The sequence below is a fragment of the Mustela nivalis genome (assembly GCF_964662115.1).
Source record: "Mustela nivalis genome assembly, chromosome: 6".
NCBI lineage: Eukaryota > Metazoa > Chordata > Mammalia > Carnivora > Mustelidae > Mustela > Mustela nivalis.
In genome coordinates, this window is record NC_139025.1 from 117,781,270 (window position 1) to 117,805,453 (window position 24,184).

Here is a 24,184-nt window from a genome sequence, read left to right on the forward strand (position 1 = left end):
CAACAATATATTTAAAAAATCATTCACCACAATCAAGTGGGATTTATTCTCAGGATGCAAGGGTGGTTCAATATTCACAAATCAATCAATGTGACACATTGCATCAATAAGAGAAAGGATAGGGGTGCCTGGCCTGGTTCAATTGTACAACATGCGTCTCCTGCTCTTGGGGCTGTGAGTTCGAGCCTCACATTGGATGCAGAGATTACTTAAAAATAAAATCTTAAAGAAAAATAAGAGAAAGGATAAAAAACATCATTTCAACAGATGCAGAAAAAGCTTTCATAAAGTACAACACCCACTTATGATATACACTCTCAATATAATAGGTTTACATGGAATATACCTCAATATAATAAGGGCCTTATATGAAAAATCCACATCTAACATCTTACTCAATGGGAAAAAAAACAGCTTTTCTCCTAAGGTCAGGAACAAGAAAAGGATGTCAACTTACACCACTTTTATTCAACATAGTGGTGGAAGTCCTGGCCACAGCAATCAGACAAGGCATCCAAATTGGTGAGGAAGAAGTAAAACTTCTATAATTTGCAGATGATATGATACTATAAATAGAAAATGCTAAAGACTCCACCAAAAAAAAAAAAAAATACTAGAACTGACAAATGAATTCAATGAAGCTACAGGATACAAAATCAATATATGAAACTCTGTTGCATTTCTATATACTAATAATGAAGCAGAAGAGAAATCAAGAAAAACAATCCCATTTACAATTGTACCCAATAATAAGATACATAAGAATAAACTTAACCAAAGTGGTGAAAGGCCTGTACTCTGAAAAGTATAAAATGGCTATGAAAGAAACTGAAGTTGATACAAAGAAATGGACATTCCATGCTCATGGAATTAACAAATATTGTTAAAAGGTCTATACTACCCAAAGCAATCTAGACATATAATGCAACCCCTATCAAAATACCACCAGCATTCTTCACAGAACTAGAACAAACAATGCTAAAATTTGTATGGAATCACGAAAAGACCCCAAATAGCCAAAACAGTCTTGAAAACAACAAAACTGGAGGTTTCACAATTCCAGACTTAAAGTTATATTACAAAGCTATTGCAATCAAAACAGTATGGTACTGGCACAAAAACAAACACAGACTAGAAAGGCCAGAAATAAACCCACAATTATATCATCAATTAATCTTCTACAAAGAGGCAAGAATATGCAATGGGAAAAAGACAGTCTCTTCAACAAATGGTCTTGGGAAAACTGGACAACTGTATGCAAAGGAATGAAACTAGACCACTTTCTTACACCATACATAAAAATAAACTCAGAATAGATTAAGCACCTAAATATGTGACCTGAAAACATAAAAATTCTAGAAAACAGGCAGTAATTTCTTTGACAATGGTCATAGCATAGCATTTCCTTTCTAGGTAGGTCTCCTGGGGTAAGGGAAACAAAAGCAAAAATAAACTACTGGGACTACACCAAAATAAAAAACTTCTGCACAGTGAAGAAGAAAATCAACAAAACTAAAAGACAACCTGTTCAATGGAAGAAGATATTTGCATATATATTCTTCCGACATCTCTGACAAAGGGTTAGTATCCAAAATATATAAAGATCTAATACAATTCAACATCAAAGCTCCAAATAATCTAATTAAAAAGGAGAAGACATGAACAGACATTTCTCCAAAGACATCCAGATGTCCAACAGACATATAAGAACTTGCTCAACATCATCATCAGTGAAATGTAAATCAAAACCACAATGAGATATTACCTGACATCTACCAGAATGGCTAAAATACAAAACTCAAGAAACAAGTGTTGGTGAGGATGTGGAAAAAAAGCAACACTTGTGCACTGTTAGTGGGAATGCAAGTTGGTGTAGCTACTGTGGGAAACAATATGGAGTTTCCTGTAAACGTTAAAAATAGAACTACCCCGTGACTCGGTAACTACACTACTGAGTATTATTAACCCAAAGAATGTGAGAACAGCATTTGAAGGGATATATGCCCCCCTATGTTTACTGCAGCATTACTGACAATAGTCAGACTATGAAAGTAGCCTAGTGCCCATCAATAGGTGAATGGATAAAGAAGATGAGGTGTATACATACAATGGAGTATTATTCAGGTATAAAAGAATGAAATCTTGCTATTTGCAGTGACTTGGATGGTCCTAGACAGTATAATGCTAAGCAAAATAAGCCAGTCAGAGAAGGACAAATACATGATTTCATTCATGCGGAATTTAAGAAGCAAAGCAAACAAGCAAAGGAAAAGAAAGAGAGTGAGAGGTAAACCAAGAGACTGACTCTTAACTCTTACAGAGAACAAACTGATGGTTACCAGAGGAGAGGTGGCTGGGGGGGATGAATGAAATAGTTGAAGGGCATTAGGAATGCACTTGTCTTGATGAACACTGATTAATGTATGGAAGGTTGGGTCACTACATTGTAGACGTGAAACTAATATAGCACTGTATGTTAAAATAAAACACTGGGTTTAAAATAAAATTGATCCACACACATATCCTGAGGGGGGAGGGGGTTAAGAAAGAAGCCAGCTTCCTAAAAATACCTAACCTACAGAAGCAAAGATAATTATATCCAATCTCTCCTTAGAAAGTATGTAATCAAGAGAGGGGAATGAAATACAGGAAGCAGGGGCTCCTGGGTGGCTCAGTGGGTTAAAGCCTCAGCCTTTGGCTCAAGTCGTGATCCCAGGGTCCTGGGATAGAGTCCTGCATTGGGCTCTCTGCTCAGCAGGGAGCCTGCTTCCTCCTCTCTCTCTCTGCCTGCCTCTCTGCATACTTGTGATCTCTGTCTGTCAAATAAAAATATACGAAGCATTGAGAGAAAAAAAAACAACAGCCTAAATTTCTGTATCCTGTGATATGATCTACAAAAGTGAGGGAGAAACAAAAATTTTCACAAAGAAAAATTGAAGGATTTGTTTCCAGTAGACCTGCCTTGAAAGTTAAAAAAAAAAAAAAAAAAGTAAAAAAGAAGGAAGTAAAAATGTTCTTCAAAAAGAAGAAAAAAATGACACTGGTCTGAAACTTGGACCCACATAAGGAAAGGAAGACCACTGGAAAATGAGTAAGTGAGGGCAAAATAAAAAGGTTTATTTTTCTTATTCTTAATTGATCTAACAGATAACAGCTTCTTTAAAGTAATAACAGCAACAGTGTATTTGATTATGTACGCTTACACACACACACTTATGTAAAATAAATGACAGTAATGATACAAGGGCTGAGAAAAAAGAATTAGGATTATTTTGCTGTTATATGGTACTTGAACTACCCATGAATGGAACAGTGTTATTTGAAAGTAGACTTGGAGTAGTTTTAAAATATTGCAAACTCTAGGACAACGACTTAAAAAAAAAAAGTAAAAAATAGAAATAGAATTGATATGGTAAGAAAGGAGAGAAAATGGAATAAAAAATGCTCAATTAAAACCACCAAAGGCAGGAACTTTCCAGAATGCTCGGTGAGACGCGGAGGAGCGGCGGCTACCCGAGCTGCGCCCAGCAACGCGCTCCTTCCCGCTCCCCCACATCAGCCTCGGCCCTCTCACCGAAAATGGTGAAAGAAACCACTTATTATGATGTTTTGGGGGTCAAACCCAATGCCACCCAAGAAGAACTGAAAAAGGCCTACAGGAAACTGGCTATGAAGTACCACCCTGATAAGAATCCAAATGAAGGAGAGAAGTTTAACCAGATTTCTCAAGCTTATGAAGTACTCTCTGATGCAAAGAAAAGGGAATTATATGACAAAGGAGGTGAACAGGCAATTAAAGAAGGTGGAGCTGGTAGTGGTTTTGGCTCCCCCACGGACATCTTTGATATGTTTTTTGGAGGAGGAGGAAGAATGCAGAGAGAAAGGAGAGGTAAAAATGTTGTGCATCAGCTCTCAGTAACCTTAGAAGATTTATATAATGGTGCAACAAGAAAACTAGCTCTGCAAAAGAATGTGATTTGCGGTAAATATGAAGGCTGAGGTGGTAAGAAAGGAGCAGTTGAGTGTTGTCCCAATTGCCGAGGTACTGGAATGCAAATAAGAATTCATCAGATAGGACCTGGAATGGTTCGGCAAATTCAGTCTGTGTGCATGGAGTGCCAGGGCCATGGGGAACGGATCAGTCCTAAAGATAGATGTAAAAGCTGCAATGGAAGGAAGATAGTTCGAGAGAAGATTCTAGAAGTTCATATTGACAAAGGCATGAAAGATGGCCAGAAGATAACATTCCATGGTGAGGGAGACCAAGAACCAGGAGATATTATCATTGTTTTAGATCAGAAGGACCATGCTGTTTTTACTCGGCGAAGAGAAGACCTTTTCATGTATATGGACATACAGCTGGTTGAAGCACTGTGCGGTTTTCAAAAGTCAATATCTACTCTTGACAACTGAACCACTGTCATCACCTCTCATCCAGGTCAAATTGTCAAGCCTGGAGATATCAAATGTGTGCTAAATGAAGGCATGCCAATTTATCATAGGCCATATGAGAAGGGTCACCTCATCATCGAATTTAAGGTAAATTTTCCTGAGAATGGCTTTCTGTCTCCTGATAAACTCTCTTTGCTGGAAAAACTCCTACCTGAGAGGAAGGAAGTAGAAGAGACTGATGAAATGGACCAGGTAGAACTGGTGGACTTTGATCCAAATCAGGAAAGACAGTGCCATTACAATGGGGAAGCATATGAAGATGATGAACATCATCCCAGGGGTGGTGTTCAGTGTCAGACCTCTTAATGGGGCCAGTGAATAACACTGCTGGCATTTTATGTGCAGTAGTGAATGAGTGAAGGACTATAATCATAGCTCACTACTTGCTATTGTTTTTGTTTTAATATTCAACTATAGTAGTGTTTTAAAAGTTAAATGAAGAATAAACTCAAATATAAAAGCTCAAAAAAAAAAAACAAAAAAAACAAAACACCAAAGGCAGAAAAGGTGTGGAACATAAAAAAGGAAAAAAAATAAAAAAGGAACAAAGAACAATGGCAACAAATAGAAACCAGTAATGAAGATGACAGACATTAATCTAATTATATTAATAACTGCCTTACATGTCAATGTTCGAAATACACAACTGAAAGACAGAGATGGTCAGAGTAATGAAACACAAGTTTCAACTATATGATGTCTATTAGGAACCCACTTTAAATATATAGACACACATACATTAAAAATGAAGGAATGGGAAATGATATAACACCAATCAAAAGAAAGCAAGAGTAGCTATATTAATTTCAGACAGAGCAGACTTCAGAGCAAAGAAAGTCATCAGGAATAAAGAGGGACAATGCCAAGGGATGATACTCAGGGAAGACGTAATAATTTTTAATGTTTATATGTCTAACTACAGAGGGTCAAAATGTGTGAGGCAAAAACTGATAAAAGTGCAAGGAGAAATAGATGAATCCACCATTATAGTTGGAGACTTTAACACCCCTCTAAGAGAAAGAGACATATCGAGAAGATAGAAAATCAGTAAGGATGTAGATGAACCCAACAGTTCCACCAATCAACTGGATATACAGATGGCAAATATCTATATGAAAAGATGTTCAATATCACATCATTAAGGAACTGAAAAGTGAGACAATGAACTACCAATACATAGCTACTAGGTACGGTTAAAACCTGTAATGGTTAACTGATACTAATACTAAACTAATACGGTTAAAATCCGACACCAAATGCCGATGTGGATTTAGGACAAGAATTCTATCCACTGCTGGTGGGAATGAATGTAAAAAAGGTACAGCCACTACAAAGACAGTTTGACAGTTTCTTACAAAAGTACATTCTTATCAACAATTGAGTTCCTTGGTATTTACACAAAGGAAGTGAAAACTTACATCCACTAAAAACCTGCACATGAATGTTTACGGCAGCTTTATTCGTAACATCAAAATTTGGATGCAACCATGTCTTTCAGTTGCTGAGTGGATAAACAAACTGTAATACATACTGATAACGGAATATTATTCAGTGCTAAAAATAAGTGAGTTATCAAGCCATGAGAAGACATGGAATAAACGTAAATGAATACTACTAAGTGAAAGAAGTCAATCGGAAAAGGTTACGTATGATATGATTCCATCCATACGACATCCAGATTAGGCAAAATATGGAAACAGTAAAAAGACAATGACTTCCAGGGTTAGAGGGGAAGCAGGGGTGAACAGACAGAATACAAAGGATTTTTAGGGGAGTGAAACTATACAGCACAATACCACAATTGTGGATATATAATCATTTGTTTGTCAAATCCCACAGAAGGTACCACACCAAGAGTGAACCCTAATGTAAACTAGCGTTTTGGGTGATGATTGTGTTAATTAAGCTCACGGATGTAACAAATATATGGTGTTGGCTGGAGATGTTGATGGTGGAGGGGAGTATGGCATGTGTGAGGACAGGGAATATGTGCGAATTCTTTGTACTTTCTGCTTGATTTTGTTGTGAACCTAAAACGTCTATAAAACATAAAGTTTATTAATTAAAAATTATCATAAATATTATATATTATAATATGCAATTTATAGTAAGATAGACCTGCTATAATCATGCTTAAGAATAAATACAACTGATTTTGATATGCGTGCAATTTAACTAGAGTAGGTGAAAGCACAAAGGCTTACTAGAGAACAGTCTACCAGCTGTGAACATTAAGCTAAGAGCAGTCAGAAGGCTGTAAGCATTAATCAATATGTTTTACAGAGGGAATAAGAACACTGGCTAATCCCATCAGGCAGTTAACTGGGGTTCAGTTAAGTGAAATTCAGTTAAGAACTCTTTCACTGCAGGTTTTGATACGGGAGATGAGAAGGAAAAAGATAATTAAATACCTTTTTTTTTTTTAAGATGGGGTAGTTAGTATGGGGGCGAGAACTGACATATACATATAAGGCTTAGGGTTACTTCAAGATAAGGGCATAAGGAGGTGTGTGTTAGGCTGGGGGTTTGGTGGGGGCTCTCTATTCCTAAAATCTAGAGCCTATGCTCCTGTAAGTATAAATATTAATTTATACATATACATTTTTAAGATTTACCTTTTTAAGAAAGAGTGTGAGCAGCAGGAGGGGCAGAGGCAGAGGGAGAATCTCCAGCAGACTCCCCACTTAGTGTGGAGCCGGATCTCACCACCCTGAGATTGACCTGCACCGAAATTTAAGAGTTGGATGCTTTATCAACTGAGCCACTCAGTCACTCCTATTATTAATTTTTTAAAATGTTGGTAGGGTAGGGATGCCTGGGTGACTCAGTTGGTTAGGCAGCTGTCTTTGGCTCGGGTCATGATCCCCCATAGTCTGGAATCAAATCTCACATCGGACTCCTTGCTCAGCAGGAAGCCTGCTTCTCCCTCTGCCTCTGCCTGTCAATCTGCCTGCTAGCATCCTCTCTCTCTCTGACAAAGTCTTTAAAAAAAAATGTTGGTAGGGTAGTATAGGAAATATTTTTATTATTTTTTAAAGCTTTTATTTATTGGGGTGGAGGGGCAGGGGCACAAGCAGGGGAGCAGCAGGCAGAGGGAGAGGCTGGCTCCTTGCTCAGCAGGGAGCCCAATGCAGGACTTGATCCTAGCACCCTGGGATTGTGACCTGAGCCCAAGGCAAACACTTAACCAACAGAGCCACCTAAGCATCCCATGCGTAGGAATTAAACAATAAAGAAATGGATTCATTCACAGAACAAATATTTTTTAATTTTTTTTCTAATCAATTTTATTTTTATTTTTTAAATAAACATATGTATTTTTAACCCTAGGGGCACAGGTCTGTGAATCGCCAGGTTTACACACTTCACAGCACTCACCATAGCACATATCCTCCCCAATGTCCATAACCACACCCCCCTTTCCCGACCCCCCTCCCCGAAGCAACCCCGTTTGTTTTGTGAGATTAAGAGTCACTTATGGTTTGTCTCCCTCCTGATCCTATCTTGTTTCCTATCTTGTTTCATTTATTCTTTTCCTACCCCCACCAAGCCCCCCATGTTGCGTCTCCACTTTCTCATATCAGGGAGATCATATGATCGTTGTCTTTCTCCGATTGACTTATTTCACTAAGCATGATACCCTCTAGTTCCATCCACGTTGTTGCAAATGGCAAGATTTCATTTCTTTTGATGGCTGCATAGTATTCCATTGTGTATATATACCACATCTTCTTTATCCATTCATCTGTTGATGGGGCTCTAGGTTCTTTCCATAGTTTGACTATTGTAGACATTGCTGCTATAAACATTCGGGTGCACATGCCCCTTTGGATCACTACGTTTATATCTTTAGGGTAAATACCCAGTAGTACAATTGCTGGGTCATAGGGTAGCTCTATTGTCAACTTTTTGAGGAACCTCCATGCTTTTTTCCAGAGTGGTTGCACTAGCTTGCATTCCCACCAACAGTGTAGGAGGGTTCCCCTTTCTCTGCAACCTTGCCAGCACACAGAACAAATATTTATTGAGTATCTAACATTCGAGGCACTTTCTGTGTACTGAGATAGAAGCAGTGATCAAAACAGGCCAAAAATCCCTGCCCTCACACAGCTTACAGTACACTGGGACAGAGAGACAAAAAACAAGATTAAAAAAAGTAAAACAGGGCGCCTGGGTGGCTCAGTGGGTTAAAGCCTCTGCCTTTGGCTCAGGTCATGATCCCAGGGTCCTGGGATCGAGCCCCATATCGGGCTCTCTGCTCAGCAGAGAGCCTGCTTCCTCCTCTCTCTCTCTCTCTGCCTGCCTCTCTGCCTACTTGTGATCTCTGTCTGTCAAATAAATAAATAAAAAATCTTAAAAAAAAAAAAAAGTAAAACAAATAATGTCACATAGTGATACGCACTAAGAAAAAAATAGAGCCAGTGAAGAGGCTAGGAAGAGTTCAAGGGAAGCGGGTGTTTGGAATTCTAGATAGAGGCCAGGAAAGACTTCACTGAGGCCTACAGGAGGGGAAGGAGAGAGTGATGCATGTATGTGAGGCTAGAACGGTCAGGGCAGGGCAAACAACCAGTGCAAAGGAGGATACTGAATGTGATGAAAGGAAGCAAATGTGGCTGGACGAAAATAGGGGCCAAAACAGTAGATGAGATCTGAGAGCTGACGAGGGACCAGACAGCACAGGGATCTGTCAGTCATAGTAAGGACTTTGGCTTCTTGCTCTGAGATGAGAAGCCACTAGAGGTTCTGAGTAAGACATAGTATCTAACATTTCTAGGACCACTCTGCCTGCTGTTTCCAATGGAGAAAGTCAAGGTAGAATAAGGAGTTCATTTGGAAATCTACTGCAATAATCCACCTGAAAGATGAAGGTGGCTTGGATCACAGTGGCAGTAGTGAAGGTGGTGAGAAGTGGTTAGATTCTTTTTTTTTTTTAAGATTTATTTATTTACTTGATATAGATCACAAGTAGGCAGAGAGGCAGGCAGAGAGAGAGAAGGAAGCAGGCTCCCTGCGAGCCTGATGCAGAGCTTGATCACAGTACCCTGGGATCATGACCTGAGCGGAAGGCAGAGGCTTTAACCCACTGAGCCACCCAGGCGCCCCTGGAGAAGTGGTCAGATTCTTGATTTGAAGGTAGAACCAGTCTCTCAGTTGAAAGTAACTAAAAAAAAGGTTAGGACATATTTCAGCTGTAGAATCATAACCTGTTTAGTGGTAAAGGGTGGGCTATACTAACAATATGCTACTTGCAATTTTTGTGAAGCTAAATATTGTAGGTGTTTTTTGGGGCCACAAAGGAAATAATCCAGCCTCCTTTTAATGCAAATGCTTGCAGAGTTTACATTTTACCAACAAATATTTGTTGAGCACCTTTACTGTGTGACCAAGACTGTGCTTGGCATCAAGCAGTACACAGATTTGCTTTATCGGATTTTACAGTATGTTATGGTCGTTGGTCTAGAGATACTGTTCTCAAAACAACAAGAAGTGGGAAGAAGAGGCAAAAAATCATCTCTATCAGTGATTTTTTGAAGTAAAAGTTTTGTAAACTTTTAGTCAGATATTTTCTTTTAAAAACATGGATGTATTAGATCATCAAAAGAAACCGAACACTGTTCAGATTTCCTTTTAGACAGCTTGATTACTGTACGTGAATTTCCCCCTGATACTGGAACCCTGATAGCACATTGTTATCATAGGACACAAAATGTGTTTTGAGAAAAAAAGAAAACTCCAAACATCTAGCAATAGAGTTACATATTAGGCGTAAAGCACAGAAATAACACGGGGAAAATATTTACCTCTTACAAAGCAAAAAATCTTTCCTTTAGAAGCAGGGTATTGTCTTCTGAGTTCACAGTCCACCGATCTGGCTTTTTCATGGTGGACGGTGGGTCCCAAGTGGCCCTTCCTACACAGACTATCTAAGCGCTGCTTTTTATTATTAGTAAACAAGGAGATAACCGCCTGAGTAAGACAACTTCTGGCCTAATACCAGAACTAAGAGTTCAAGGAATTCAGTAAGACTTGGCATTACTTTATCTGGGTAGAGTACTTTGCCAAACAATTTCCTGGGACACTTGGGTACTATGAAACAGTAAAAAGGTGGGTGTGTATGAGGTGGGGGTGGAGAGGTACAAGAAAGGTGGGGAAGAGGAACACCCTAACGGGCATACTCCCGGTAGGAGGCCGTTATGATATACAAAGAAGTGTTTTCAACAATATGCAATGTTATAATCTAATCTTACATTTGGAAAACCAATGCAATTAAGTATAAAATGCAGAAAGTTAATGTTCTTATTTGGTGAAGACACATATGTATATTTTTGCACTTACTTCTTGGTGAGTCTCATGGAGGGTATATTAGAATAGAGGAATTTTATGTTTATCAACAGGGGAAATGAATTTTAAACGAGTCCAAAAATAGTTTTAAAGCTGAAAAATAAGGCTTTTCACAGTTTATTATATGTAACTATGATATGGATTGAGGACAGAACTAAATAAGGTTGACAAGAAATTCTTTTCCTTTTACAGTTCATGACGTACCAGCAGGACAGATGGACAAACAGTAAAAACTTGTAAAGGCTGTAGTTGATGTGTGTCAAGATATTTATTTAAATCTATGAGAAAAACAGGGAGTAGACAGATGAATTGAACAGACGGAGTGACCAGCTAACTGCTCATTATCATAATAAATTCACAGATGCAGTGGAGATCTGAAGGCAGCAGAAAATACCAGCTGAGTAAGTGCCTGGGAAGGAAACACTTAGCACGGGGTACTCACATGTTTGGAATCCAATTTCATATCAGGGAGGTAGACAGGATTCCTTTCTTGCTCTAAAACAAAATGGTTCAAGCCTAAATCTGAGGAAAGCAATACATGAGAGAGCAGAAGAAACAAAGGTCCCTAGTATTTTGACCTGAACAAAAACTTACTAGTTAACAGTTCTAGGGGAAGGGTCCTTATTGGTTCAAGGAACAGTGCTCTTCTATTTTCTTATATTTTACACTGTTCTCTTCAGCTCAAACCTGCAGCTGTGAAACAAGACTGCAAAGAAGAGATGGAAAGAATGTTCCTTTCTATTACAGGCAACAACTCCCAAACCTTTTACCCTTTCAAAGCCAATGAGTACTAAAAGATGACATGCTTTGAGAAGGAAAACTGGAGATCATTTATAAAAACTAGAGTGTAAAAAAAGGGGAAAGAGACTCCATCAAAGTGTTCTTCATTTTAATCAACTCACAAATTAAAGTCTCTTCCTAGGGGGAATTCCTAAAAGAAAAACAGAGAGCTTTGGGTAGTAGGGAATTTTTCTTCACCCAAAAGTTGAAGACAAAAAAGAAAACAAAACAAAAACCCAAAACACTTTTGTTGCAGGGAGGCCAAACAATAATAGTCTTCACCACTTTGAACAGTAAAATGAAATTCAGTTTTCATCACAAAACAAATAAGACATAATTGTAATGTGCTTAACAGAACAGTTTCAACTGAAAAGGAGATTTAAAACAGAATTATAGTTCTGTATTTTTTATTTTAAAACTTGAATCTTTACAACACTCAGGACTTCAGAAAATAAACCAATGGTCCCTGAATTCAGCTTTGACATATTTAATGCTCCAGAAGTACAGTTTCCTAGGAACACTCTACCCGGTATGATAAGGCTTCGCCCTTCATACACAGAACCTCCAGGCTCTCACCCACCCAGGCCAATTCCAACCAAGTGGCTGGATGTTATCTTCCTGGTTTATTATAAGCTACCTGTTTCATTTCATTTCCTTTTTTTTTTCCCCAAAATTTTATTTATTGATTTTTCAGAGAAAGAGCACATGCAGGGGGAGTGGCAGGCAAAGGGAGAAGGAGAAGCAGGCTCCCCACTGAGCAGGGATCTAGCCATGAGGCTCAAACCCAGAACCCTGGGATCATGACCTGAGCCAAGGGCACTTAACCAACTGAGCCTCTTAGGCATCCCTTATTTCCTTTGTTTTTAAGTGGAAAAAAAGGGAAACAAATTGAGGGTTTCAGAAAGGAGAGGGGTGGAGGGATGGGGTAGCTTTGTGATGGTTATTGAGGAGTGCACATGTTATGATGAGCACTGGGTGTTATACGCAACGAATGAATTGCTGAACACTGCATCAAAAGCTAATGCTGGCTATATGGTGGCTAACTGAGCATAATGGAAAACAACCGCACATTATCGGGGTACCTGGGTGGCTCAGTTGGTTAAGCATCTGCTTTGGGCTCAGGTCATGATCTCGGGGTCCTGGGACAGAGCCCTGTGTCAGGTACCCTGCTCAGTGGGGAGTCTGCTTCTCCGTTTCCCTCTCCCTCCACCCTGCTCGTGCTCCTTCTCTCTCAAATAGATACATAAACAAAATCTTTCAAAAAAAAAAAAATACAACCACATTATCTTAAATCTGAGGAATAACCAGACTAATTAAACCACGTCAAAGATACTTGGTATTTACTAAAATCTGACAAATCTGTATTTCCAATAACTCTGGAAATTATTACTGTTCAAATACTCTCTTGTCAGGTAAGGCAGGTCTAGGTCCCAGGGAGTAAGAATGTGCAGAACGATTTATTTTCCTCTTCTTTCTGCGTTAAATGCACCTACCTGTTTGTGTTAGTGCAAGTTACTTCTGTCAGAACAGAAATTCACTAGACCACCAAGCAGAGACATTATATGATTATCTGTTTTCAATAACTTCATACAGAAAATGGGGCTAATACCTTATTTAACTCAAAAAAGATGTGATGAAGACCAAATAAGTATTTCTTTACATGCTCCACAAACAATAAAAGAATGTGAAAGCTCTTTTTGCTAATCATGTTACAAAGTTTTCAGTGAAATATTTATAAGCATACTATAGAGTCTATACTTATATTAAAAGACCAGATACAAAAGAAAAATAATTGGAAGAAAACACACCAAAATGCTCCAAGTAATTACGTTAGGTCGAATTATGAGTAATTACTTTCTACTTTTTGTTTTAACTCTCCAATATTCAGTCATAGGGTTAGTTACTTTAAAGATTTTATTTACTTATTTGACAGAAATGACAAGTAGGCAGAGAGGCAGGCAGAGAGAGAGAGAGAGGAAGAAGCAGGCTCCCCGCTGAGCAGAGAGCCCGATGCTGCTGTGCTCGATCCCAGAACCCTGGGATCATAACCTGAGCTGAAGACAGAGGCTTTAACCCACTGATCCACCCAGGCGCCTGGGGTTAGTTACTTTAAAGAAAGAGGAAAGTGCCATCAAGAACTGTAGGCTTTTTAAACTTCAATTTTTTAAACTTCAACTTTTAAACTTCAATTTTAATTTCACACACAATACATGAATACACTTTCTTTTTTAAAGTTTGGCTACACATAAAGCTAAAATTCTCTTTGACCTGATTCTTTCCACTCCCCTCTCCAGAAAATATGCCATTAGAGGAGTTAATAGCTTATTGCTGAAAGGAGCCTTAGAGAGAATTTCTAGCGATATATTCATTCTCTCTCTCTCTCTCTCAAATCAGAATTAGCCCTACAGGGCAGAGAAGAGTAAACATGTCTAGCAGGAAGAGCACGAGGGCAGTTTATGAACTTGGCGTTTTATATTAAAAAATTCATTTAAACTCTGCATTCAATTTTATAGAATAGTGTTTAACACATGAATGTTTGAAACTAGAGGAGACCAGGGGAAAGCATCTTGTACTTTTATAAAATTAAACATTTCCTTATGAGTGCAATACCACATAGCACAGATTAGGTTCACCTTCCTGGCAGATAACGGACACATTTTGATACTGAGAAAAAGAAGTATTGTGACTTTCTGGTCCTTTGCTACTATACAGCAATATAATGAGAAATTCTACTATTGGCTAGAAATGTATGGTTAACTCAATTTATACTGTTATTTTTCCAGATAAAATTACATGACAATACACTGCAATTATTATACAAAATCCCATTTAATTATGGAAAAATAGGCCACGACCATGTGTTTAATATGGCTTGGTGTTTCCCTAAAAGGTTTACTTCTGAAAATTACAATATATCTGAGGTTGATCAATGTATATTCTTAGGTCACTGGTAGAAAAAGTAAGAAGATTTTTATAAAGTTATTTTACTTCTTGCTAATATATCTTGAGATATACTTCAAACAGAATATACTTAATCCATCTCTAACTTCGCTGTCATCTCTTCCCCTTCAGACTCCAAATCTAGTTAGAGGAAAAAGCTCATCATTACCATGTTTTTCCACAGAAGCATCTTCTCTGGAGGCATTTATTCTTATTACAAAGTCTCTCCAAATATCTAATTTGGTTCTGGGTGTTTAGTAACATTTGCATATTTAAAAGACAAAATTAGTAACTTAAAATCAAGATGTGCCAATGTGAACAATGAGGACATTCTATAGCAAGTTCACTCACAATTTTGGGGCAGGGGGAACAAAACACCTCAAATTTTTGAGAAAGGATTATGTGCCATATGAACTACTGGCAGGCAATCTGAGGTGGCAGAAAGCACTCTGGGGTCAGGGAGTTCGGCCGTGAGTTCAGGCTAATGCCACTAAGTAACTGTCTTCTGGGATCCCTAACCTCCCCTGGCCCAAGTTCTTTTATCTGCTAATGAAGGACAAAATGAATTCAAGTTTGTTCATCACACTGTAACAGAACACCATGAAATTATTACATTCAATTAAATGAATTAAAAACGATTTTACAAACTAGCAGAAAATAGGAATATATTAAAAATATAAAATCACAATAATGAACATATACGTACATACACAAACACAAGGTTCCTGAAGTACAGTATGTATTTCTGAATTCTTCTGTTAGTATTTATTTGCTCTCCGCGAGTGCATCATGGTTAAAGTGAAGGCTCTGAAATCAGACTGCCTGGATTCAAATCCCATCTTCTATTTTCAGCTACAGAAGCTGGGCAAGTTAATAGCTCTGAGCATGTTCTCTCATCTGTAAATGAGGATAATAATAGTACCTACTACATAAGTTATTTGAAGAATTAAGCCATGTAAAGCAGGTTGTATGGTATCTACCACATAGTAAGGGCCCAATAACAATAATGATAACAGTAACAGTAGCAAGCACTTCTTGAATGTTTACTAAGTAACAGCCACTATTCTAAAACTTTTACATGTATTATCCCATTTAATCTTCAACTACCATGGAGTAGATACTATCAATAGTACTTATTTTATAGTGAACTACCAAAAGAGAAGATAAGTAATGTAACCAAGTTAACTGTGGTAGTCATCATAGCTCTTCACAAATATTTTTAGTTTTCTTTTCAGGAACCACAGTGAGATTACACCATGGAACTCAGAGGGTCAATCATAGTAGTAAGAGTCCAAAAGCAATTTTCCATGTTCCCCTCCTCCATTACAGTGACCGTGTTATATCACAATGGAGTTTATGTCAGTCTCCTTGCCTAACTGACCAAAAATAGCATACCTCCCTGTTAACCCACTTTGGAAAAGTAACATGAGTGAGGAAAAAAAGCCACTGAGATCCTACAGTGGTTTTGTTATCATAGCAATAAACAAGTCTATCTTGATAGTAAATTTCAGATTTGGTGTCATAATTATCTACTTACTCGCAGCTAATGCTAAAAGTTTAAGATTTATATTATGGTAGGGCGCCTGGGTGGCTCAGTGGTTAAGCCGCTGCCTTCGGCTCAGGTCATGATCTCAGGGTCCTGGGATCGAGTCCCGCATCGGGCTCTCTGCTCAGCAGGGAGCCTGCTTCCTCCTCTCTCTCTCTCTGCCTGCCTCTCTGCCTACTTGTGATTTCTCTCTGTCAAATAAATAAATATAATCTTTAAAAAAAAAAAAAAAAAAAAAAAAAAAAAAAAAAAAAAAGATTTATATTATGGTAGAAAACAATATAATTCTATACATTTCTTTCTTTTTTATTTTGATGTGTGAACCAATGAAATGAAGTTTAGTTTAGTATCTAGTTTAGTATCAGTATTTAAGAATTATTGGTCAAAATGTATTCATAATCTTGGGCTAGGCAAAGACTTTTTAAAGAGGAAGCAAAAAGCACTAACCAGAGAAAAGAAAAATGATGAATTAATAAGTTCACCAAAATTAAGAACATCTGTTTATCAAAGACCATGTTAAAAGAGTAAAAAGTCTGAGAAACTTCAGACTGGGAGATAATATTTGTAACACATATGTCCCCTAAAGACTCAGATTCAGAATGTATAAAGAATGCCTACAAATAAATGACCCATTTTTTTTTCAAAAAGGGATAAAAATAAAGCAAGTGCTTCATAAAAGAGACTATCCAAATGACCAACAACCATAGAAAAAGAAAAAGATATACTATAACATATTCACCAAAATGGCTAAAACAAAAGACTGACAATACACAGTGCTGACAAGCATGAGAAGAAACTGAAATTCTCGTTTGTTGCTGGTGGGAATTTAAATATGCCCAATCCCTCTGGAGAACTGTTTGTCAATAACTGCTAAAATAAACCTATCCTATGAACCAGGAACTGCATTCCTAGTAATATCCTAGAGAAATGAGTGCTGATGTTCACCAAAAGACCTGTAATAGGGATGTGCATAGCCCCATTATTAAAAAGAGCCTCAAACTGTAACCAACACATGTTTTCATCAACAGCGGCAAGGATACATTATGATATATTCTTACAATAAAATGAGTGAACGACTGCTACATGCAACATGGACAAACCTCACAGACAGAATGATGTCAGAAGAAGCCAGATGCAGAGAGTAAATATTCCATGAATCCATTTAGGTGACATTTAAGTAAAGGTAAAGCTACTTTTTGGGGGACAGAATCAGCATACAGTTATCTTAGGTAGGGGGAGAAAGGGTACTGACTAGAGAGAGCCTCCTGAAGTGCTGGAAAGATTTGCAGATGTGTGTGTGTGTGTGTGTATGCACAAATTCATTGACTTATTCACTGAAGATCTGTGTACTTTCCTGTAAATACCACAGTTATAAAAAATTAAAAGTAAAAAAGGAAGCACTGGTTTAAATAAGAATTCTAGGACCAAAGGTTCTCACAGAGATCACCAGGTCCAACTCAACAACCAAGGCTCAGGTGTCAACCTGAATGTGTCTCTTGGGAATGTATGAGAAGCTCTGATTTTTCTTTATAATGAACCCCAAACCAATCATTCCCAAAGAGCTTCTTCCCTTGGGTTCTCATTCTACTCTTCTGGGGACAAACAGAACAAGTGTGTTCCCTCTTCCAAATCGTATTCCCTCAGTTATCCTAAGACTAACCTGATGCCTGCTGAGATTCCTTTAAGCTCTAAAAATTCTGTAATTTTGTATTTTTATTAGTCCACATTTCTTTCATTTGCTCTTTCTCTATATCTCTGTAGAACTTTACTCTTTCAACCAAAGTATTCTAAAATTAAGCTTCACCCTGAGTAACCAGGTATTAGATTTATACTCAAAATGTGAATTTTAAATGATCACTATTTACAGTATATAGCTGGCCACATCTGTATGCTAATGAGAGCAGGAAGGAACATCTCTCAATACATTAGAATACATCAGAGTTCCTTATGAAAGATACTCAGCTCACTTGGATTTGAAGAATACTTACCATTAGATGTGTAGGTTGGGAAGATGAGAAGTGTATTTCTTAGACAAAGAGTAAGTCAAGCCAATGGTGATTATTTTGGCCAATACATACCTTATTTGGTATGTATGAATATATGGAAAACATTGGTTATGCCTAAAGCAATGAATCAGAGTGTGTGCGCTTCATGAATAAACATAAAAGGATTTCTCTAACCTCAAAGAGCCAAGTGAAGCATTCATGGAACTGTGTATTTTAAGGCAGTCAACAGTCTCTACAGAGTAAAGTTTAGGAGATAAACGTAAAACCAGAATGAGATTTTTCTTATACTCAATGCATACTGTAGTAGCATCCCGGCATTTGGTTTAAATAGTTTGCCTGTATTATCATTTCATACCTGTGATTGTCCTTTTACACTGCTACAACCTCATATTCTTACCATTTTGTGCTTTGGTGAATGGACTAGAACAATAATCAAGACAGGCTCAAGATTATCTACAAAATCTGCAACATGAATTATGCAAAATGAAATGTATTCATTTCATGACTCTGGGGAAGTTTTGAGGCAGAATATAAAAGTAAGAACAGGAAGGAAAATCTACTAACAGTAATGCTTTATTGTAATCTGGGAGAGAAATTCTTGCATGGCTGTGCTTTTCAAGACTAAAGGTGCTCTGAAATTCGTGGTTTTAAGGAGGTAGCAGAGAAATATGGATAGATTAAAAGCCTGAAGTAAAGGTCATCTATCAGACTGAATTAGGGAATTAGGGAAATCCTCAACATAACCTAAACATTCTCATCCACAACAAGGAACTGAAGGCTTGAGCTGCACACTGCTCAATGATGTACTGATCAATAAAGGAGAAAACTAAATATGCCAGGATTTCCGAGTGTAGCATTTGACAAACTCAAACTTTTCTGAACTCGTCTGGAGCTGCCAACTTTTTATTCATCAAATGCCTGGCACTTAAACTCTATTATCAGGAATATTCCTTTAATGTGCTATAAGCAATTCATACTTAACAGCTATAAAACTGAATCCATCATCTTTTCCTCAAAATCTGTCCCATTCCCCATGTTCTCCATGTTGGCTTAGAGTATTCTACTCTGTCACTAAGGCTAAAAACATGGAGTCCTTTTTGGCATTTCTCCTGCTCTTTACTGCCATGGTGAATTCCCTCACCAGCCCAGTTGATTCTGTCCTTTCTTCTGTGTTCCTGTTACTACTGTCTCAGTTAAAGCCGTCAGCTTTCTTGGCCCGAGTACTCCCAACAGCCTCCTGCCTGCCTGTTCCTCCTGACTCCAAGCTGTTTCCACGCAACTACCAGTGATCGTTCTAGAAAAAAATCTAATCATGCATATCATTCCTTGTTTAAAGTCATTTAAGAAGCTACCCATTATCTTCAGGTATTTTTACTTTTTTTGTCTTAAAATTCTGTCCAAAAGCATAAAAGTTATGCTTGTTTGAATCTTTAAAGTTCAAATGTTCTACACATTATGATATCATTAGATATAAAGCAGTAACATTTGGACTGTAATCGGGAATGATCACCTTAAACCAATTTTGGGATCGGGAAAAGGAACATTTAAATGAAATAGAACATGGAAAGTTTATAGGGCGGTTGGGTGGCTTAGTTAGGTGAAAGTCCGACTCTTGATTTTGATTTTGGCTTAGGTCATGATCTCAGGGTTGTGAGATCAAGCCCCTCATCGGGATCCCCACTCAGTGGAGAGTCGACTTGAGGATTCACTCCCTCTGACCCCACCCCACTTGCACTCTCTTCCTCTCTCTCTAAATAAATAAATCTTGTTTAAATTAAAACAATGTATTTTCCCTACATTGAATTTACATCTTTAGTACCATCTCTTTGTACCTGCATGAAATATCTTACAAATTTATCCTCTAGGTTGTAAGATGAATCTGGCTTGATAATAAATTGTTACACAAAGCTGGTAAATATTCAGTTAAAAAAAAAAAGCAGCCCTGAACTTCTCTTTAAGTAAATAAAAGAACAATAAACTATATCATTAGCTTGTATTCAGGAAATGAACGTAAGTATGAAAAGATAATAAAAGTGAGTATCATAAGATTTAACGCTCTATATACATCGTTAGCCTTCTACCTATGATGGAGTTTACTCTTAGTTCTTGAACTTTCAGATTATTTTCCACAGTATCGTACTGAAACACATGTCTACCTCTTCAGATTAACAAACTATTCAGAAAGAGTAATTTCTAGTCTCTCCCATAACCCTCTTAATTACAGTATCTATGTTCTTTCCTGCAATATATTTCTGTTGTCATCAACTCCCAAATCTCTCGAGAGCAAATGCCATTCAGTATTACTATACATGCGTTACCAAGTAAGGTAGGGGAAGCTATGAAACTGACTGAGATCCCAGGATGCCAGTTTAATTTCAAATCTGCCTTCCAGGCTCCAAAAACACATCAGCACTATTGTAGTAAAGTAGGTTATAAGTTTTAGGTGATGTGATTTGTTTGAAAGACAAAGAGCAGGGCGCCTGGGTGGCTCAGTGGGTTGGGCCGCTGCCTTCGGCTAGAGTCGTGATCTCAGGGTCCTGGGATTGAGTCCTGCATCGGGCTCTCTGCTCCGCAGGGAGCCTGCTTCCTCCTCTCTCTCTGCCTGCCTCTCTGCCTACTTGTGTTCTCTCTCTGTCAAATAAATAAATAAAAAATCTTAAAAAAAAAAAAAAAAAACAAAGAGCAGAGTGTAGAGCAGACTATTATGGGTCATAGCAAAGTAAGTTCAGATCTGTAGCTACAATTTATTTTTTATTATGCATATTTACTAAGTACTGAAACAATAAACATGAAGCCCAGCTAAGAGTTGAACACACCAGGTTACACACATGCTTTTCCTACCTTCTAAGAGAGTCCAGTTCCAAAAAAGAAGTGGGGGAGGGAGGGGGCAACGATTTAATAATTTAGTGCTTGGGAGGAAAAAAGCTCTCACAATTATTACATTATACTCATAAAGTGATGTACCGCTGAACTTAAATCCACTTAATCTATTAGAAAAACAGCATTTTGAATTTCAAATTTTTGAACTCAAGGCTCCTATTGAATGATGATAAACTGTTAACTAACAGGATAGTGTCCTTGATATCAAAATGGTTGCTGTACCACTGGCTAAGCATTTTCTACTTTTTATTTTATTTTTATTTTTTTAAAGATTTTATTTATTTATTTGACAGACAGCGATCACAAGTAGGCAGAGAGAGAGGGGGAAGCAGGCTCCCTGCTGAGCAGAGAGCCTGATGCGGGGTTTGATCCCAGGACCCTGGGATCGTGACCCGAGCTGAAGGCAGAGGCTTCAACCCACTGAGCTACCCAGGTACCCCATTTTCTACTTTTTAATAACAAGGATGTAATTACACCGATTCATCCTTAGTCTTCCACCCAGCCCCATGGAGCAGCTAGATTCATTTATAGGGTAGCACTCTAAGGTGGGACGCAAATAGAGATCAATTCCAATCCTGTGCACCAGGATTATTTTATTACATGACAGACATTAAGCTACACACAAAAATTGAGTTGTAATTTCTAGTATGATAAGGTTTTACTTACCTAAAAAAATTAAGCTCTTTGCAGAAATGAATACAACTCTAGAAACAGTGACATAGACATAGAAAGGAAAGATTATAAACAATACATCTACTCTGCTCCTTACCAATGACAATGCTAAACAAATCAGAGAAGACACATAATTAGTAATGGCTGAAAGCTAGAAAGACATACTTGGCTCAGGTCTTTCTTGGTACAATAAATGAACCTGTACACTATCCTCAGTATCATGTATTGCTAGAGAATGATTTTAATTAAACGCCAGGGAGAAGAAATCCACCAATTAGAATTTTGCAAGCAGTTTGTTTTGCTAGGAAATAAATGGCTAGCAGCCGACATTGTCTTTCTGGTAAAATAAAGCTCCTCTTTCCCCTTTTTTGAAATAAACATAAAAACCATTGTGTTTATTTAATACACTCCCTAAATTGGCAATTAGCTTGAAAAGACTGTTTTTACATATGGCAGAGTTCCCTGTACTTAAATCTCCCCTCCCTCTCTATAACCATTGTGTACCATATTTGTATGTTGCTATAGTACTATAGAAAGAAATTCAATATTTCTCTATTATATTATTTCACTAGCTCTAGAGTCAGTGATCTACATTTTAAAAATCTCAAGAAAAAGCCAGCAGTAACAACCAGAGGACTGTGAAATTCAGAAACTTATTTAGTCATACCCGAGAGCAGACATTTTAAAACTCCTATGAGCCCTAATTTCATCGATATGAAAATAGCTATGGATGTCTGGTGAATCTGCAAATATCAACAAATGGATGAAGCTCTAAAAATTTTTTCACCAAGAGAGAATTAACAATTTTGCTAAAGGTAGAATAATGATGATGTTGATGGTGATGTCAGAAACTTGGCTTTTCAAAAGCATTAAAAAAATCCTCATTCTTGGGCACCTGGGTGGCTCAGTGGGTTAAGCCGCTGCCTTCAGCTCAGGTCATGATCTCAGGGTCCTGGGATCGAGTCCCACATCGGGCTCTCTGCTCAGCGGGGAGCCTGCTTCCTCCTCTCTCTCTCCTGCCTCTCTGCCTACTTGTGATCTCTCTCTGTCAAAATAAATAAATAAAATCTTTAAAAAAAAAAAAAAATCCTCATTCTTGTTCTGCGCCCCTTCCCCACCATGCCCCTGATTATATGCTCAATAAATACCTGGCATTTTTTTTTTTTCAATTTATGGGATAAGTATGGTATCTAGACCTTAGAAATAAAGAATACCTCATTTACTATACATTAAGAAATATGATAGGGGCTCCTGGGTGGCTCAGTGGGTTAAGCCACTGCCTTCGGCTCAGGTCATGATCTCAGGGTCCTGGGATGGATCCCCGCATCGGCTCTCTGCTCAGTGGGGAGCCTGCTTCCTCCTCTCTCTCTGCCTGCCTCTCTGTCTACTTGTGATCTCTCTCTGTCAAAAAAATAAATAAAATCTAAAAAAAAAAAAAAAGAAATATGATAAATCTCTAAAACTGTTCCTCCTGAAATGAAATATTTTTTTAAAAAATATTTTATTTTTTTATTTGACAGACAGAGATCACAAATAGGCAGAGAGGCAGTCAGAGAGAGAGGAAGGGAAGCAGACTCCCCAGTGAGCTGAGAGCCCGATTCGGGGCTCGATCCCAGGACCTTGGGATCATGACCTGAGCCCAAGGCAGAGGCTTTAACCCACTGAGCCACCCAGGCACCCCTTGAAATGAAATTTATCTGGTCTAACATTGGTAGTAAACAGGCATTTTTAAAATGGGGTTTTTCAAGCTAGAGCCTGAAAACTGCTTCAAATTGTTGGACTTATTTTCTACAAACATACAACGAAACATCTCATTTTACTGAAGTTATCTTAAAAACAATTAAAATTTTAATTAAAAACTAAGTCTAAGATGAAGAAAGCAACTATATACTCTTAAGAAAATGTAGACTATTTTGTAATATCAAATCATAATAGCTCTGCATAGCTTATGAAACATATATGAAGATATTAATATTATGAAATGTGGTCATTTTTGCCTTGTGATTAAAAGCTATGTCATATACTTATTGTGGAGGCATTTCAACATACTTATATTAAAAAAACAGCTAATAATCTTTACACAAACAATATTGTCAATTTCTGTAGCAAGCAAATGCCACTAGACCACCTTTCCTTTTCAGTGCCCTAAGAATTAAAAGAAAAAAAAATGAAGCTCTAGAAAAGAAGACAAATTACTTAGCTAAGATTGCCACTGAGAATACTCTGCCTCTAGTTTTTAAGAGCTCCAATCTATGAAATGTGGACAGGTGTATTCCTCTTTGGGGGTTTAAATAAAATTTGCCCACAGCTGACAGCTCAGCTTAGCACATAAACTATACATCACTGAGAAGACTGACTTATCATCAAAAATGGTCTCTAGGCATTACAATGATTACGTGGTGCCTTTCTCAGAGAGCAATTCTGAAGAAATAAAGGACTAAACCAGAGGAAACAATAACCCTTTCATGTTCCCAGGGTACAGGCACACATATGAAATGGTCCCTGACCTATAATTTACCTAAGGTGGCATGCTATCTTTTCTCATTTACCATGTTCTTACTAAACA

At 37.8% G+C, this 24,184-nt stretch overlaps 1 protein-coding gene and 1 pseudogene across 5 annotated transcripts in view; one reads left to right on the top strand and one right to left on the bottom strand.

Moving 5' to 3' along the window:
• Window positions 1-24,184, bottom strand: part of HMG20A (high mobility group 20A) — a 90,643-nt gene that overhangs the window by 47,607 nt on the left and 18,852 nt on the right. Inside the window, exon 2 of one of the 4 annotated variants that reach the window (XM_082735965.1) lies at window positions 15,221-15,411. The exons of the other annotated variants lie outside the window; for them this stretch is intronic. The gene's annotated coding sequence lies outside the window, so the exon portion shown is untranslated. The remainder of the gene's footprint in view (window positions 1-15,220; window positions 15,412-24,184) is intronic. 4 annotated transcript variants of the gene reach the window in all.
• LOC309866485 (dnaJ homolog subfamily A member 1 pseudogene) lies at window positions 3,455-4,944 on the top strand (annotated as a pseudogene). Its single transcript has one exon. The product of its transcript is annotated as a dnaJ homolog subfamily A member 1 pseudogene (transcript).